The 17,540-nt window shown below is 44.6% G+C and overlaps 1 long non-coding RNA gene across 1 annotated transcript in view; it reads left to right on the forward strand.

Moving 5' to 3' along the window:
- Positions 1-13,538, forward strand: part of LOC144123386 (uncharacterized) — a 311,566-nt gene extending 298,028 nt beyond the window's left edge. Inside the window, exons 5-8 of the long non-coding RNA XR_013313079.1 lie at positions 8,544-8,567; positions 8,771-8,803; positions 9,307-9,336; positions 13,495-13,538. This is a non-coding gene — a long non-coding RNA (uncharacterized LOC144123386). The remainder of the gene's footprint in view (positions 1-8,543; positions 8,568-8,770; positions 8,804-9,306; positions 9,337-13,494) is intronic.
- The last annotated feature ends 4,002 nt before the right edge of the window (positions 13,539-17,540 follow it).

Raw genomic sequence — 17,540 nt, forward strand, 5'->3', positions numbered from 1 at the left:
GTCGTATATTTAAATGGCCTGCTGCAACACTTTGTACATGAGAGCGTCATGATTTTTCGATAGGACAGCTGTCAAACGTGCTCATGAGCTTGTAAAAAATCTTTGTTTGCTGGAATGAATTTAGAGCTTCATGCCTGAGATCCCTCAGCAGGGCTTTTGATGTCGGGTTGTTTGCATGCTGTGCTCGCATGAAAGTGGTCCATATAGTGCCCACACTTCAATCACGCTCTCTGGTGAATAGCACAACCTTCTCAGATTTACGCTGAATAAGTGTGCACGAGCCTGCTTTTGGCTAAGTCGTGAACAATGCTTCCATGCATGGTCATACCTCAGCTTATTGTTCAACCTGCCTTTTAATGCTGCTCTTGTTGATGAATATTGCAATCTCTATATTGCATATGTTTGGGCAGCTGGTAGTGTCAACAATGTCTTCTGCTGCAGCAGTGAGGACAAAAAAGAATCGTGCAGTATTTTTTTTGTCTTGAACACTGTGTTTATCTTCATGACAAGTTTTCGTGTGGCTGGCCATGCCAGGATTGCCTTTTCATTCAGCAGCGAAAATGGGCAAATATACTAAGAAGTCTGAGTTCTTGACCCTGAATGCAAAACTTAGCATCATAACATATTCATAATGATGACCGTGCCAACAATGACGTTTGATCCACAACTTCAAGAGCCACTCATAGAGGCGACAGAAACAGAGAGGTCCGACAGTGCCTATAGTAGCACGGCAGGGGGGATTTATGGGTGGGGGGATGTCATCACTATCCCAAAGCCTGAAATTTTACATAGGAAAACCGTGCCGAACCCCTACTTCTCAACAAGAAAATTCCAAGAAATACTTGTTTCAAATGAGACAGCCCACCACCTCCCCCCTATAAGAATGATTCATAAACCCACCCTTCTAGCTTAGCCATGTGGCAGGTTTTACATCCACAGATCTAGTTTAGCGCATGATAAATAATATTGCCGCGAATGTTTGCAGTGTTTGTTTGTTCTTCAAATCTGCCGCCACACCACTTTATCGCTTTGTTTGCGACGCATGATCCTACTAGATTTATCTGGATTGATCGCAGCCAGGTAGAGCTGCTTCTTTGTTGTTCCGGCATGTTTTAGTAACTTTGCACGCTTAATCTCGAAAGTTCGCTACCAGCTTTAACTTGAGCACGGCCGACAGCGGCGGGCATTCTGTTCGACGACCGCCGAGCACGCTTGTCGCTTCGCCGCCGCCGAGCGATTGAGTCCATCGTGGGCGCAAGTCAGCCCAATAAACAGTTTTCATTTAGAAGACCTTTTGTCCGTCTTCGTCGCTCCTTCGACTGCCGTCACCACTACGTGACATCTGGTGGAGGTGCGGGGTACCCATCCATGTTACGGACGCCCTCTTCAAGTCATGACGCCAGCCCCCACTTAAACGACGTAAACGAGTAATGGATACAGTGCTGGCAGGCCTGAAGTGGCAAATTTGTCTAGTATATTTAGATGACGTCGTTTTCTTCGCCTCGAACATTGAAGAGCACCTCAAAAGACTTCGAACAGTACTGGATGCCATCAAGTCGTATGGCCTAACCTTCAAAGTAGAGAAGTGCCACTTTGCCCACGAAGAGCTCCGTTTCTAGGCCGCATCGTTAGCAAGGAGGGAGTACACACGGACTCGCAGAAAAGAGCTGCTATTGAACAGTTTCCACCGCCGGCCGATAAGAAAGCAGTGCGCAGATTTCTCGAACTGTGCGCATATTACCGACGATTTGTGAAAAAAACTTTTCGCGCATCGCCGAGCCCCTGACCCAACGGACGAACGCAGACGTGCCGTTTAAATCGGAAGCGCCGCAAGCAGAATGCTTCAAGGAACTTCAGCGTCGTTTACAGTCCCACCGATCCTCGCGCATTTTGATGAAAACGCCGATACTGAAGTTCATACCGACGCAAGCAGCATGGGGCTAGGCGCCGTCCTCGTTCAAAAAAGCGACGGGCTGGAGAAATTCATCGCATACGCTAGCCGTTCCCTTTCCAAGGCCGAGGCTAACTATTCGACAACTGAGAAGGAGTGTCTTGCCATCATCTGGGCTACGTCGAAATTTCGCCAGGCAGAGCTGATTCTACGTTGTTCTGTAATGTTCTAGTAACTTTGCACGCTTTATCTCGAAATTTCGCTTTCAGCTTTAAATTGAGCACGGCCGACAGCGGCGCGAATTCTGTTCGACGACCGCCGATCACGCTTGTCGCTTCGCCGCCGCCGAGCGATTCAGTCCATTGTGGGCGCAAGTCAGCACAATGAACAGTTTTCTTTTAGAAGACCTTTTGTCCGTCTTCATCGCTCCTTCGACTACCGTCACCACTACGTGACGATATACATGACCGTACCTTTTTAGACTGCTTCTAGAAGTTTAGGAGTACACAGTGGCTTCAGTATAGTTTTTACAGTATTGTGCATTATTTCAATGCTCTGTGTCATGTTTAACGTGCGCAGCTGCAGCGGTAAACGTAGATTTTCTCTAGTTGAAATACTAGCTCCTAATGCTACTGCAGAGTAGCGCACTTAACTTGTGATCCGCCATACAGAAAATGAAAGTCAATGTATTTGACACATCAAATTATTTTTCTTCAGCATAACCACAGGCATCATTGAAATTGAATGCACATGTGCATTTTCATTTCACTGAGTACTTTTTACCACAGATGACACTGTCATAGGACATGGGCAAAATAAACACATGTGAGAAAAGGCGTCCAAATTCCGTTCGAGCCTCATTACACAGTGAAAGCTCATAGCAATAACGTTCATACTGTTAATACGCGAAGGGTGGCAAACGCAACCATATGGGGAGTTAAAAGATTTTCGCTGTCATGAAGTGCAAAAATACTTCGCCTTTTTCGCACTTTTTTCCCATGACCTCAACAAAGCAATTGCAGAACCTGCTACAGGAAACGGATCTATGAAAACTTTCGAAAGCGTTGCGACAGGAGACACAAGGTGAACACAAAGGGCAAATGCGGCAAGAGTTATTTAGACCTAACTGGTAAATGTGTAAGCACACGGCTAGGCCAACATAATTCGTCTTTAAAGGGGGCTCCTTCCTCTCATTTGGCCCTGCATTACAGAGACTGCGAACTTAACAATTCTAGCCCGTTGGACAAAAATGCATGTGTGCCTCTGTTCAATAGAACAAAAATTCTGTATAGGCATTCCAATCAGCTAACAAAGGAATTATCTGAGGCTTATCGTATTCACAAAAACTCCGACATGTGCGTCAGAACATCATCTGTTGTCATCCACGATTGTGAAATTCGGTATCTTAATTCAACACAGTGATTCGTTTTGTCATTTTGGGGGTAGGCGCATGCGCTGCCGGCTGCCTAGTGTGAGCTATTTAACCTTGTGTGTTTCCCAATAAACATCAGTTGATAGCAGCGCTTGTCCTTCGTGTCTACGAACTAGCTTTATCTTTTGTTATTTTTTAAAATTTTATCTTTATCTAGCGTTACTTTTATCTTTTTGTCGTGTTACTTTTTGGCCTTTTAACTCGGTAAACTTTTATACCTTTCATACCTTTTATCGTTTTTAGCTTCATGACCATGTTTTTGTCACTGCTTGTTTATGGCGTGTTCCTTGTTGGCCATTCATCTTCAACTTTGTTTTTATTGCTTTCTTTATTGCTCTCCTTAATATTTTATTGTAAAGAGCTGCGCTGGTTATTGCTTGCTTGCGGCCACTGCGACTTCATTTAATTCATGAGTCATTTTCCGATCAAAAGATTGTTTTGCTCTGCTTGTGCGTCATTGCCTCTGTATAAATACGTTGTAGTAATTCTTTAGAAATAAAGTTGAAAGTTCAGCGCTTCAGTCCGTGTCGGCCTCCTTGTTCCTTGTCCGTAGTCTTTTTGCGCTGGCAATGAAATAAGCTTTATGTTGTTAATAACAACAGCTAGTACGTTCCAAAATTATATACATGGCAGGTGGTGCAGACAATGCTCACTTCTATCTGCTTTTTTGGCAACCAGCATCACTGTTACAATCCCTCATTTTTTTTCTGGTCAGAAAAAAATTCTTAAATTTTTCTGTAAAGCTATATTTATTCAATACTGCAGGCCTTTACGGCCCAAGCAGGAGGGGCATACACTTGGCATCAGCGTATAGAACGAAGATAGCAAATAATAATTTCAAAACACTTGTTCTATGGGCAATAGAACATGAGCAAAACAAGGACTAAACGAAATGCAAACCGAGCTCTTCATTTGGGAAAGTCAAACAGAAACAAACAGAAGTAAGCCAATGAATGAAATATGCAAAAATGAAATGTCAAACTTGCAGCAAGGCAAAAACACGATCAGTTTGGGCAACCAAAAAGGAGACAAGAAAAATATTCAAGAGCAATTCAAGGTTTCAATTGAATCAACGCTGGTTAGAAGAGGCAGAGGTAAGTTGTTCCAATCTGTTATCGTGCGAGGAAAAAAAGAATATTTAAACACATTAGTTCTGGTGCTGTATGGCGTTAGAGAGTCATCGTGTCGATGTCGTGTTCGGCGTGCCGTAAGTAGTGTTATGTACGGATCAGGAGTCAGAGCAAGAAGGTTATTTTTAAGAAGGAACATAAATTTTAAGCGCTGAATTTTTCTTCTCAGTTCCAGTGTCGGTATTCCATGTTGTTTCATTAGTGCTGTCGGGGAATCAGTTGTACGGTACTTCGAAAAAATAAACCTGACTGCCTTACGCTGTATTCTTTCGAGAGCGTCAATGTTAGTTTTGGTATAAGGGTCCCACACTACGCATGCATATTCAAGTTTTGGTCTTATTAATGATGTATAAGCTAAAAGTTTAGTTTCGGCGGGGACATGCTTCAATTTATGACGGAGAAGGCAAAGTTTCCGAAAAGCTGTGTCACATACGTTAGTTATGTGAGTGTTCCAGTTTAGGCTGTTTGTTAGTGTGACGCCAAGATATTTATACTCGCTGACTTCGGTTAGTGGTTCTGTCCCGAGGGCATAGGGAAAAGAAAGGTTATTAAGTTTCTTGGTTATTTTCATATACACTGTTTTGTCAGCGTTCAATTGCATATCCCAACAATGACACCAGGAAAGAATATTTTGTAGATTATTATTAAGAGTTATCTGGTCATCCTCGCTTGACACTTCCCTGAACAGCACGCACGAATATGCGAGGATATATTGTCGCCGAGAAACGGTTGACGTAAGCAGGGCTGGTTTACTTGCTTTCCTTATACGCTCAAGACGTTGGGACACGCAAGGCAGCAGGCAGCACGAGAGATGGAGAAGGCAAAGCATCTAGCCCCGATATGGCTCAAGGCTTGCCAACTGCCAGGAAATGCAGTTTAGCCGCGGTATGTCGCCACTAGAGGAGTTAGTAGTGTGGCAATATGCATACATACCCTACACACATTTAAATGCTTATTTTTTTTCATTGTATTTTGCAACAACACAACTTTCACCTTGTAAATATATTTCTACAAATTATGCTGCAGATAACCACTATGAATGGTCAGTGCATCCTGTTTCCCTAAATATATGAATAATTCTTTCCCAACCTTAACCAGGAGCCGTCCCTATGTAAGCCAGTTTACCAATTCCCACGTCATGTTATGTTTACACTGAAGGTAAAAGGCATGTCTGGCCTTTTACTAAGTACAAAGCAACCACTTTGTTTTCATTCACATGGGCACTTTCAGAGTTTTATGGAGTTGTACAGACAACATGCCAGCTTGTTTCTGCATGTGTCACCATTGACTGGTTCTGAGCACAACTCTTCAGGCTTGTTTGCACTGCTGCATTCCAGCCTGTGCAATTCTCACTGCAATATGAGCTAAAGAATGACAGCTAAAATAAAACTGGTCGCCCGCTGTCACTGTGCAAAAAACAAAGCCATGCATTTCAGCGCAGTGATAGATGGCTTGGCCCCTTTGTCACCACACAGTGCTATTTCTATTTTGGCTTTTCTAAGGGACCGAATAACGTTACAGAGAGAAATCTGTACTGTTGCACGGTAACCGTTCAGTGAAATGCACAACTGCTGCAGTTACAACTGATTGTAGATATTCCAAATTACTGGGAATGTCAAAATTTCCTCGTGCGTTTGTGTTCGTATTCGACAGCAGTGTGCTAAAATATGGAATTTGTAATACAGGCACAATTCGACACACACTTCTTATATCGATGAATAGATAAGTCCCTTTGAAATAACAGTTAATTGGGCAGACAGCCAGGAGGTTCGTTTACTTGGCAGTGAAAGCCGACGTTTATAGATAACTTAAGTGTTCATGGGTGAATGAAAAAGCGGAAAAGTAAAGACAATTATAATACATGTAAAAAGACTGCAGTGTGCTAGTTTGAATAACTGATGATTTAACCTGTGTCTGATCTCAGCTATGTGAATCTCCCGTTTATATATTACAAACGATCCAATATTAACTGCTAACTTACAGCTTGCTCTAGTCCCGTATCCTTGGCTCCGAGAATCGCAATACGAATCGCGTTGTCGTTCTGAAAAAAATATTTCATATTTGGGTATAGAGTAACTTTCAATGGGGCACTCTTCAAATATTACGAGGCAAAAATCGTAGATGGTAGTTAGAACGGTTGTATATATGGATGGTCTTCAGAGGAGTCTAGCCGACTAGCGGGCGAACGAGTTGTGTCACGATCGCGGTGTGATGCCTTTTTTCGCTTTCTGAACTAGAAATAGCGTAAACGTTAATCGTTTCCCGCGACGCTGTTTTAGAACCTCGCCTGCGGGGTTGCAAAGTTTGTTGCGACTTCGTTCGCGGACGTCACAATCGGCCGCGCCGAGATCCATGGCTATCACGGCCGATCGCGGTTTTACCTGCTACCAACAATCTCACAGCTAAAGATGTCTCGGGCAGCCGCGGTGGCTGAGTGGTTATGGCGCTCGGCTGCTGGCCCGAAAGACTCGGGTTCGATCCCGGCCGCGGCGGTCGAATTTTGATGGAGGCGAAATTTTAGAGGCCCTTGTACTGTGAGATGTAATAATAATAATAATAATAATTGGTTTTTGGGGAAGGAAATGGCGCGGTATCTGTCTCATATATTGTTGGACACCTCCACCGCGCCGTGAGGGAAGGGATAAAGGAGGGAGTGAAAGAAGAAAGGAAGAAAGAGGTGCCGTAGTGGAGGGCTCCGGAACAATTTCGACCACCTAGGTATCTTTAACGTGCACTGACATCGCACAGCACACGGGCGCCTTAGCGTTTTGCCTGCGTTTTGCCTGCCGGTCGGGTTCGTCAGAGCACGATAAAGAACCCCAGGTCGTCGAGATTTCCGGAGCCCTTCAGTGCGGTGTCCCTCGTAGCCCAAGTCGCTTTGGGACGTTAAACCCGCATAAACCAAGCCAAACCAATATCAATGTGTGTGGATTCGTACGGCAAGATATCTTCGTGTTTTGCTACGGCACATGCCTGTGCTGCCACACGGGCGGAGAACGCCGCAGTCGTCCGCTCGGTCGCATGCAGCAAACTTGATCCTACAGCACCTCATCTGCAACGCGCCCTCACGCGCCCTTGCGCGTGGTCGCAAGGCCGCGTACACATGCGAAAAAAAAATGATCGTACAGCAGTCTTTAACGCTGTGGCATTGATATAAATTATTTAGTGGCCGCAGGCGAGTACCACACGGCAATCAATCTATACCAATGTCAAACGCATTGTTTGAAACAAAACACCTATACCAATGTCAAATGCATTGTTTGAAAGAAAACACCTATACCAATGTGAAACGCATTGTTTGAAAGAAAACACGAAAGCAAAAATTGGGTGTCTATGCCCTTTACTGAATTAGAGCAGTGCTAACAATTTGTTTAAAACCATACGCTAACATGTAACAGCGGAGGAGTAATAACTGAAGATGTCACATGAATTTGGCGTACAATGGTTTGGAATTGGCGCTAGTACATTACAGAAGCATCAATCAGTTTTCTTTCCAGACAAAGACTTCCTTCAATTTTGTTGTTGCATATATTGGGTGCTATTTTTTCAGTATCCAGCGTAGACATCTTCGGGTGGGAAATCTACGCACTAGACTATCTCATTTTGTCTGAAAAAAAAGTATACTGGGTTGTAAAAAAACTGGGGCTGAACCGAGCCCTGAACCGGTTCGGAACGGTTCTTTTAAATAATTAAGGCTCGGGTTCAGTTTAAAACGTCGAAAAAAAAATATCGTTTCGGTTAAGGTTCCAGGAAAAAATTTGGGTTTGGTTCCGGTTTCGAATTAAGGTGCGGTTACGGTTCGACACTGTTTTGACGCCTCTGTGTTGAGATTTTCGGTCGCAATACACGTCCTGTTTGGCATTAACGGAAATAACAAATCATATGCCAGTGAAACACCAGACGCATGAATGAGTGAATGAATGCGAGCTAAAGTTAGGTGTTCGTTGCTGGATTGCCGGCTGTGAATAGCTTCTAAAAGTTTCTCCTAGTGCTTAGCGAAGACATTAAAATTCAAGCCAAGCCCTGCCTTCAGTTCATGCTCCCAAGGTGATTTTACCTAAGACCATTCTGTGCATCGGCTCTGTTTCAGACATCCCCATCCCTGAGACCACCAGTAAGCAAGTATAACATTGCGAACGGCTGTAAGAGACTAGAGTTGGCACTCTCTCGCCATAAACCGGCTTCGCTTATGAAAAAAAGAAAACAAACGTCGCTGTAAAGCGAGAAAAAAGCCACTGCTGAGACTGGAAGTTGCCGCTATCCAGAGCAATTTCCTTCTGCATGCACATTTTAAACATTTGCTCTTTTTCTCTCCAGCGAATTCTTCGGCCCGAGCGGTGCATAACCGAGGTAAGCGACGCCAGTGGTTTCCCCAAGATTGCCAGCCTAGCTTGAACGCGGGCAGATGATACGCTTTGACCACTGCTACAGAACATTCCCGCATGCTTCGCGTGTTTTGTGATCATTGGGCGTTTCGCTTGGCCCGAGTCTCAATATATGCTAGCAAGGAACACAGCGAACAAGAAGCAACAGTCAACTTTGCGTCTTCATGGAACCACGGAAAGCATTTAGTGACTACATTCTTTACATGCTTGACGAATTTTCCTTCAGAAGTACATTCTTTGAGGTGAACTGCGCTCGCTTCTGGATTCTCTGTCTCCTCGGCTGTCCTCTGGCCGCGGCACATTACAGGATTCCGCGTTGCTCCCTCAGCCCTTGTGTGGACCCTCTGTTTACTGGTGTTGCAGCACGCTGACCACGGGGCTCCTGTCCCTTCCCGAGGCGCCACACTGAGTGTGCGACAGCCAGTGTTGCCTTCGCTGAGTGGTGCTTTTTTGTCTTGCATTCTTCAGAAGCTGCCGTGGCGACACCGGAAGATGTGGGTAAGTAGCTGTCATTAAGCACCGAATCGCCGCCCACATCCCCGACCGCCACACACTGCTCGGCAAAGAAACAATGTTGTAGCTTTTCCAACAAGGCATTATCAGTGCTAGAATATTGGTTGGTACGCAGATTTCACCTACAGCTGAGGCTAGTACTGCCCACTGTTGCCAAGCTTTGCCCGCGAAGCATTTTCAGAGTTCACAGCCCAGACGCACAAACGGCACACAGCGAGAACTCGCGGCTTCATTCGTCGTCCTCGGTCCGCTTCCTCAGGGCGCGCGCGGTGCTGAGAGGTACACGTGAAGTCTGGCTTGGTTCGTGATCACTCGACGTCTGGGTGACTCTTTTAGTAGTTTTATTGCGGAAGCAATACTACGCCAGGTATAACCGCTCGTCGCGTATGCCGTGGACCTCCCCCCCCAGAGCCGGCGGAGCGCTTAGCAGATGGTGTGACGTCAGCTCTCTCCGTTGCTATGACAACGCGTGACGTCACTTTGATCCCCGCCGCAGCTAGAAGGGAGCCGCTCGTCGCGTGTGCCGTGGCCCCCCTAGCCGGCGCCGCGCCTAAGAGGTGTTCTCTCCATTGATGTGACGACCTCCTCGCCTTGCGCTCGCTTCGTGGCGGCTTCATTGGGATAAAGCGGTGCGCTACGCGTTGGTTGATAAGTCTCGCCATGGAAGTTACCCACGAAGCGACTATATCTGAATCTAGTTGCTCTACTGCTTCGGAACAGTTAAATTCTAAGGAGAAAGCTAACCAAGCTAAGAATGAAAGAGGTTGCAACGTGCCCAGGAAACAGAGGAACAACGAGAAGAACGATTTTGAAAACGACGAGAAGCCGGTAGCTAAGCGAGCTTTCGCAATTTAACCAGGTTTAACCAGACCTAAACCACAGACTATATTTTCACATAGATTCCACAGAAAGTCTTCGGGAAATACTGCGCATGCAACTCGGCTTACTTGTTAAAGAAAGCTTACAGAAACCTGATGCGGGCATAACCGGCAAAGTGCATTCTTCATGGCTGAGGCGGCTATGGCTTGCTTTACTAGCTTTGAGTGGGCAGAGGAAAATGGGAGCAAGATTTTACGTGAATGTGTCATATAGCGTCAGCAATCATGGCTTTGAGAAAAGTTTAGGTGAAGATCCATGAACCGGAGGTGGTTATCCACAGCGAGTCTCTTGGAGAATGTGACATCTTCAAGGCGGCAGGAAAAAACTTGCAAGGGTTGTCGAACGGGCTAGTTGATAATTCATATATGGAAAAACAGAACACCTAACACAAGGACTGAGAAAGATAGGACGACACCAGCGCTGACTTCAACTAGTTCTTTTATTGCAGAGCGACAGAGTGTAGGAAAATTGGGCGAGAAAACATGGGGGAAATAGTGATCTAGCAGAACATTTTGCTGGGCTAGTTGGTCCATTCTGACAACAGCTGCTGGCCTTGCACGTGATAGAAAAATAAATGAGGTGAAAAAGACACGCGATAATAATGTTGTACCTGCGAAGAGACTAAAATGGAAGGGCTGGGAAAGGATGACTACGATATGCAGTAACAGAGTAACAAATGACAATAGGCGACGCGAACGTGAAAACAAGGGAGGAATAAAACAGCCGAACGGCCGTTAAAAGTACAATGAAAAGAAATTGCATTAAAAGAGCCAAAAGCTGTTAAAAGGAGGACGAAAGAAACCAATGCCAAAAAGTCGAATACGAGCTAAAAGCTGAGTTCAGAAACCCCTCCATTAAAACATCGAAGATATATATGTGTCTTTTAGAGAACGTTAGTTTCAAATCTAAAAACTGTAAAACAGCTGCGTCAAGTAGTTCATGGCTAAATTTTAGCCCAAGTCCATGTTTATATAAAGCGTCTAAAACTTCGCCTACTGTAGAGTGGTAGGCGAACGTGGCCTTAGTTTTTAAACGCGCTAAAAAGTCGGCAACATATCTGAAAAACCTTTAAAGCCACCCCCTCCCATTAAGACCCGTCAAACAGCTGATCTAGTTTTGCTAAAAATGTCGCACAAAATTGGAGCCACGCATGACCCAACACATATTCCATTACGCTGCGAAAACAAGGCAGGTTGTCAAAGACGATAAAATTAGATGCCACGTAAAACTGCAATAAAAAGATAAAATTATCTACTGACACACCTGATGAGTTCTGGAAAGACACGTCGCCGTTTGCTTCAGTGCATTCTTTTACGGCCAACCCAAGCTGATCTTGGACCGAATAAAACAGGTCTTGTACATCTACAGAGAACACAAAGCCAGTATCATTTGAGATAGCGAGAAATTGCGTGATTAACCCATTAAGGCCCATGCAGAAGTTTTATTTACAATCTACCTTCGTAACCTTTGACCAGCAAAGTTTTCTGCAGAAAGATGGCATATATATAGGCTCCTGTGTTGCACCTGTTTTGGGTAATATTTTTCTTTCCGGAATGGATCAAGTTTTGCACCAGGTTTTAACAGCTAGCAACGTTTTTAAAGTGTTCAGGTATGTGGACGAATTTTTAATAATTTTTACTAACGACAATTATGGGACATGGTACCAGCGCAAGAAACAAGGACGAAGGGAGAATACAACACGTCATTCGTCCTTGTTTCTTGCGCTGGTACCATGTTCCATAATAATGCATTCAACCAACTAGCCCAGCTTTCTACCCTTAGTTACTAAGGACGGAAGTTTGAACTTCGAAGAAAGTGTGCGCGATGTTTTATCCTTATTTAGACAACATGGAAATGGCTTAAGTTTTACTTGTGAAGTACCTGAAGGTAATGTTTTACAGTTTATAGATCTTAGTATTGAGTTTAGTGAGGAAAAGGTTTGTTGGGCGTATGCTCCGCGCGCAAAAAAGGGGTTTCTGCCATATGACTCTGCTCATTCTAAGCTAATTAAAAGGGGGATTGCTTCACTTTGTCTCCAATCTGCTCTCAGAAAATCATGCTCTCACAAGATGCCACTAAGTTTTCTAAACCGATTGGCCAGGCTGTCTTCAGCTGGGTTCCCTTGTTCGCTCGTAACGGCGGTCGCTGAAAGCCTGCTACAGAAGATGAAGAGCAAGGCTGTAAGAGCTGGGGAAAATGTCCCTCGAGAAGAGGTGGTGTGACCTGTGGTGGTGCCCTACGTGCACAAGTTGGCCCACAACTTGAAAAAGGTCGCCAGCAGGCATGATGTTCCGCTTGTTTTTTAAGCGCCAGAAAAGCTCGGAAGCCTTTGCTCTCGTATTGAAAGAGAACGAAAAGAAGAGAGGGGATGTGGCACCAAACATGGGCGATCATTCATGAAGTGCGCCAAAGGTGTTGTCTATGAAATTCCCCTCTCGTGCGGCCGCTCCTATATAGAATAAACTGGGCGCTGCTCTAACGAGCGAATAGAAGCTTTTTACATTGCAAATAAAGGAAGCATGTGCGTCAGAGACGCGTCCATATCTTTGTATAAGGCTGAGAACAACTTTTTCACTCGTTCGCTATCATATCAAATTTCAAGATGATAGTATTCCGTGCGTGTAAGATGGCATATATTTCTCCGTATTGCCTTCAAATAAATCAGTTGTGAGTGGCGCTCCATCCCGTCTTTCTGCCTTGTGTTGTGTCTCTTTTCGCGCCTGTAACCAACGTTTACAGTTACCAACTTTCCCAGCAAGACGTTCTTTTAAAACCTAGTCGTAGGATTTCTACTAAAATAGAGTAAATTGCTTGGCTAGTTGGTTCAGAATGCGCAATCGTGGCACCAAGAAATGGATGCAGGACAAAGACAAGTACACACACACACAACACCGCTGGACGTACAACTCCAGTCCAGCGGTGTTGTGTGTGTGCTTACTTCTTCTTCTTGTCCTGCGTCTGCTTCGCGGGTTCTATCATTGCGGATTTCTACTACCTTTTGCATATCTTATTACCTTAAGTAAATAGCTTTAGGTTTTGCAGCTTTACCTTTATTGGTTGAGAAGATATGACACTGTACTTTAGAAAGTATGCTGGGCGCTTCCCACAGCAATGCTAAAGTTAACGCGGTGCGTGAAGCGTATTGAAGTAGCCATGCTTTATCCAAACCGTAGCAATGCACTTTTCGCAACACCATTTCGACTTTTTGTGACAGACAGTGCAGCGCAACCGTTTTTTGAGCTTCTTGAGAAAATTTCTGTGCAGATCGAGAACAACAGCAGCCACAACTGATGGTGAAGACCTCTTGAGTCGGTTAGGTACACCGATGCGCGTGCAATGTCTCGCTATGATAGGGGTGAATGAGATTGAGCAAGGTTTGTTGCTGGGCGAGTTGGTTGGGGTACATCTTGAGAACACAGCGCTTGCAGACAAAGGACCAGAACAAGAAGGACACACACCTGCGCAGGTGTGTGTCCTTCTTGTTCTGGTCCTTTGTCTGCAAGCGCTGTGTTCTCAAGGTGAATGAGAGTAAGCCAAGCCGTGAATCTCCTACAAGTTGGTAAATTCTCCATGCGTTGACTACGGCCACGTTGATCATCTGGGTAAATAGGTGCCACCACTACTTTTCCCCTCGGATCCCAATTCTGTAGTTGCTCATAGTTTTATTGGAATCTGAACCTGGCAACGTTTAAAGCTAGGATCTTATCTAGTGAGGCTAGCCTAGCAGTGCTGTTCGAGGAACTAGCAGGAATTAAATGGGATGTGATAGGGCTTAGCGAAGCTAGGAGGGCAGGTGAGGCGTATACAGTACTAAAGGATAGACACATACTGTGCTATCGCGGATTAGATGACAGACGAGAACTAGGTATGGGATTCCTCATTAATAAGTATATAGAGGCAATGTAGAGGAGTTCTATAGCATTAACGAGAGGGTAGCAGTTATAGTAATTAGGCTGAATAGGAGGTACAAGCTGAAAGTGGTGCAGGCCTACGCACCCACACCCAGCCATGATGACCAGACCGTTGAAAGTTTCTATGAGGATGTAGAATCGGCAATGAATAAAGTAAAATCGCAATACACTGTACTGATGGGCGACTTCAACGCGAAGGTGGGCAAGAAGCAGGCTGACGACCACGCGGTAGGTTACTATGGGATAGGCTCTAGAAATAGCAGGGGAGAGTTATTAGTCGAATTCGCGGATAGAAATAATTTACGGATCATGAATACCTTCTTCCGCAAACGAGAAAACAGGAAGTGGACCTGGAAGAGCCCCAATGGTGAAACTAAAAATGAAATCGACTTCATACTATGCGCTAAACCTGGCATCATTCAGGATGTGGCCGGCCTCGGAAAGGTGCGTTGTAGCGACCACAGAATGGTAAGGTCTAGAATTAGCTTAGACTTCAGGAGGGAATGGAAGAAGCTAGTGAAGAAGAAGACGATTAACGAGTTAGCCGTAAGAGGGAAAGCACAGGAGTTTAGGATAGCGCTGCAAAACAGATACTTGGCTTTAACTGAGGAAGATGATCTTGATGTTCATTCAATGTACGATAATCTGACATCAATAATTACGGAGTGAGCAGTAGAAGTAGGCGGTAGGACAGTTCGAAAGGATACCGGGAAGCTATCTCAGGTAACGAAAGATCTGATTGCATGAAGGCGTCTAACCATACCGATAGAATAGAACTAACGGAGCTATCAAAGTTAATAAATAAGCGCAAGTTAGCCGACATAAGAAAGTTTAATATGGAGAGAATCGAGCATGCTCTAAAGAGCAGAAATAGCCTAAAAGCAGTGAAGAGGAAACTAGGCATAGGTAAAAACCAGATGTATGCATTAAGAGACAAGCAGGGCAACGTCATTAGCAATATGGATAAGATAGTCAATGTAGCCGAAGAGTTCTATACAGACCTGTACAGTAGCCAATGTAATCAGAGCGCTAATGAGAAAGACAGCAGTGCACAGCAATGCGTCATCCCGCCAGTAACGAAAGATGAAGTAAAGAAAGCCTTAGAAGCAATGGAAAGGGGAAAAGCAGCTGGGGAGGATCAGGTAACAGCATATCTGTTGAAGGATGGAGGGGACATCGTGCTAGAAAAACTAGCCACCCTGTATACGCAATGCCTTATGACCTCGACTGTACCAGAAGCTTGGAAGAATGCAAACATTATCTTAATTCATAAGAAGGGAGACGCCAAGGACTTGAAAAATTACAGGCCGATCAGCTTACTATTCGTTGCCTACAAAGTATTTACTAAGGTAATCGCTAATAGAGTCAGGGCAATGTTAGCCTTTAATCAAACAAATGATCACGCAGGCTTTCGTAAAGGATATTCCACAATAGACCATATTCACACTATCAATCAGGTGATAGAGAAATGTGCAGAATATAACCAACCTCTATATATAGCTTTCATTGATTACGAGAAAGCATTCGACTCAGCGGAAACCTCAGCAGTCATACAGGCATTGAGTAATCAGGGGGTAGAAGAGCCTTATGTCAAAATACTGGAAGATATATATAGCAACTGCACAGCTACTATAGTCCTCCATAAAGTCAGCAATAAAATTCCAATAAGAAAGGACGTCAGGCAAGGAGACACGATCTCACCAATGCTGTTCACCGCATGTTTACAGGAGGTATTTCGAGGCCTGAATTGGGAACAGTTGGGAATAAGAATAAATGGAGAATACCTAAATAATCTGCGATTTGCTGATGACATTGCCTTGCTGAGTCACTCAGGAGGTGAACTGCAAATCATGATCAATGAGTTAGACAGGCAGTCAAGGCGGAAAGCTGGGCTAGTTGGTGTTTCATCATGAATTAAAAGACTAGCGCATATAACAGAGACACAGACAAAGAAGTAGACAGGACGAGCGCTCGTCCTGTCTACTTCTTTGTCTGTGTCTCTGTTATATGCGCTAGTCTTTTAATTCATGATAGACAGGCAGAGCAAATCGATGGGTCTAAAATTTAACATGCAGGAAACCAAGGTAATGTCCAACAGCCTAGCAAGGGAACAACAGTTCACAATTGGCAGCGAGAGCCTAGAAGCTGTGACGGAATACGTCTACTTAGGGCAGGTAGTGACAGCTGATCCGGATCATGAGAGGGAGATAACTAGAAAGATAAGAATGGGGTGGAGCGCATATGGCAAATTCTCGCAGATCATGAGTGCCAGTTTGCCAATTTCCCTCAAGAGGAAAGTGCACAACAGCTTAATCTTACCGGTACTCACCTACGGGGCAGAAACGTGGAGGCTAACGAAAAGAGTTCAGCTTAAGTTAAAGACAACGCAGCGAGCCATGGAAAGAAAAATGATAGGTGTAACGTTAAGAGACCGGAAGCGGGCAAAGTGGGTGAGGGAACAAACACGGGTTAATGACATCCTAGTCGAAATCAAGAGAAAGCAATGGGCTTGGGCAGGGCATGTAATGCGAAGGCAAGATAACCGCTGGTCCTTAAGGGTAACGGAGTGGATTCCAAGAGAAAGTAAGCGTAGCCGGGGGCGGCAGAAGGTTAGGTCGGCGGATGAGAGTAAGAAGTTTGCAGGCAAAAGGTGGATGCAGCTGGCAAAAGATAGTGTTAATTGGAGAGACATGGGAGAGGAGGCCTTTGCCCTGCAGTGGGTGTAGTAAGGCTGATGATGATGATGATGGTGCAGATCCGCACCACCCATGCCACGGTTGTAGATGCTGAAGAGGTTCTGTTGAGGCACCGTTACCCTTTCTTTCTCGGACGATGGCCATTCGTTTACAGCGCTCAAGGTTTCGATGGTGCCGTAGTTCGTAGCCATGGTCACTATACTGCTGTCTTCCTACTTTACGAAAGGAGCCTCGCTTTCGGCATCAAAACAAAAGCAGCATTTTCCATGTTCCTTTCACTGCATCTCCTTTTTCGGTCGCAGAGGGCATCCGTTCAGACGATTCTCCCGAATAGTCCCGTTTGCTCGAAATCCTAGTTTGCATAAAGACACGAGAAGGCTGCGACTTGTAAAAAAATTTTCAAAGAATACACCATGGTCGCTGGGTGCTGGTACGACTTAGAGAAGAGAAAGGACGACACGAGATCCCAGTGGCCTTGTGTCAGGTGTTGCAGACTTGCCACAATAATAATAATAATAATAATAATAATAATAATAATAATAATAATAATAATAATAATAATAATAATAATAATAATAATAATAATAATAATAATAGCCTTTATTTCCATCAACATGATGGGGGAGATTGGGGGAAAAAAGCTTGACAGCTTGACAGGTTCCCGCCCCCCCCCCCCCCCCCCATATGAATGTATGTATGTATC

Source organism: Amblyomma americanum, chromosome 3 (genome assembly GCF_052857255.1).
Source record: "Amblyomma americanum isolate KBUSLIRL-KWMA chromosome 3, ASM5285725v1, whole genome shotgun sequence".
Taxonomy (NCBI): domain Eukaryota; kingdom Metazoa; phylum Arthropoda; class Arachnida; order Ixodida; family Ixodidae; genus Amblyomma; species Amblyomma americanum.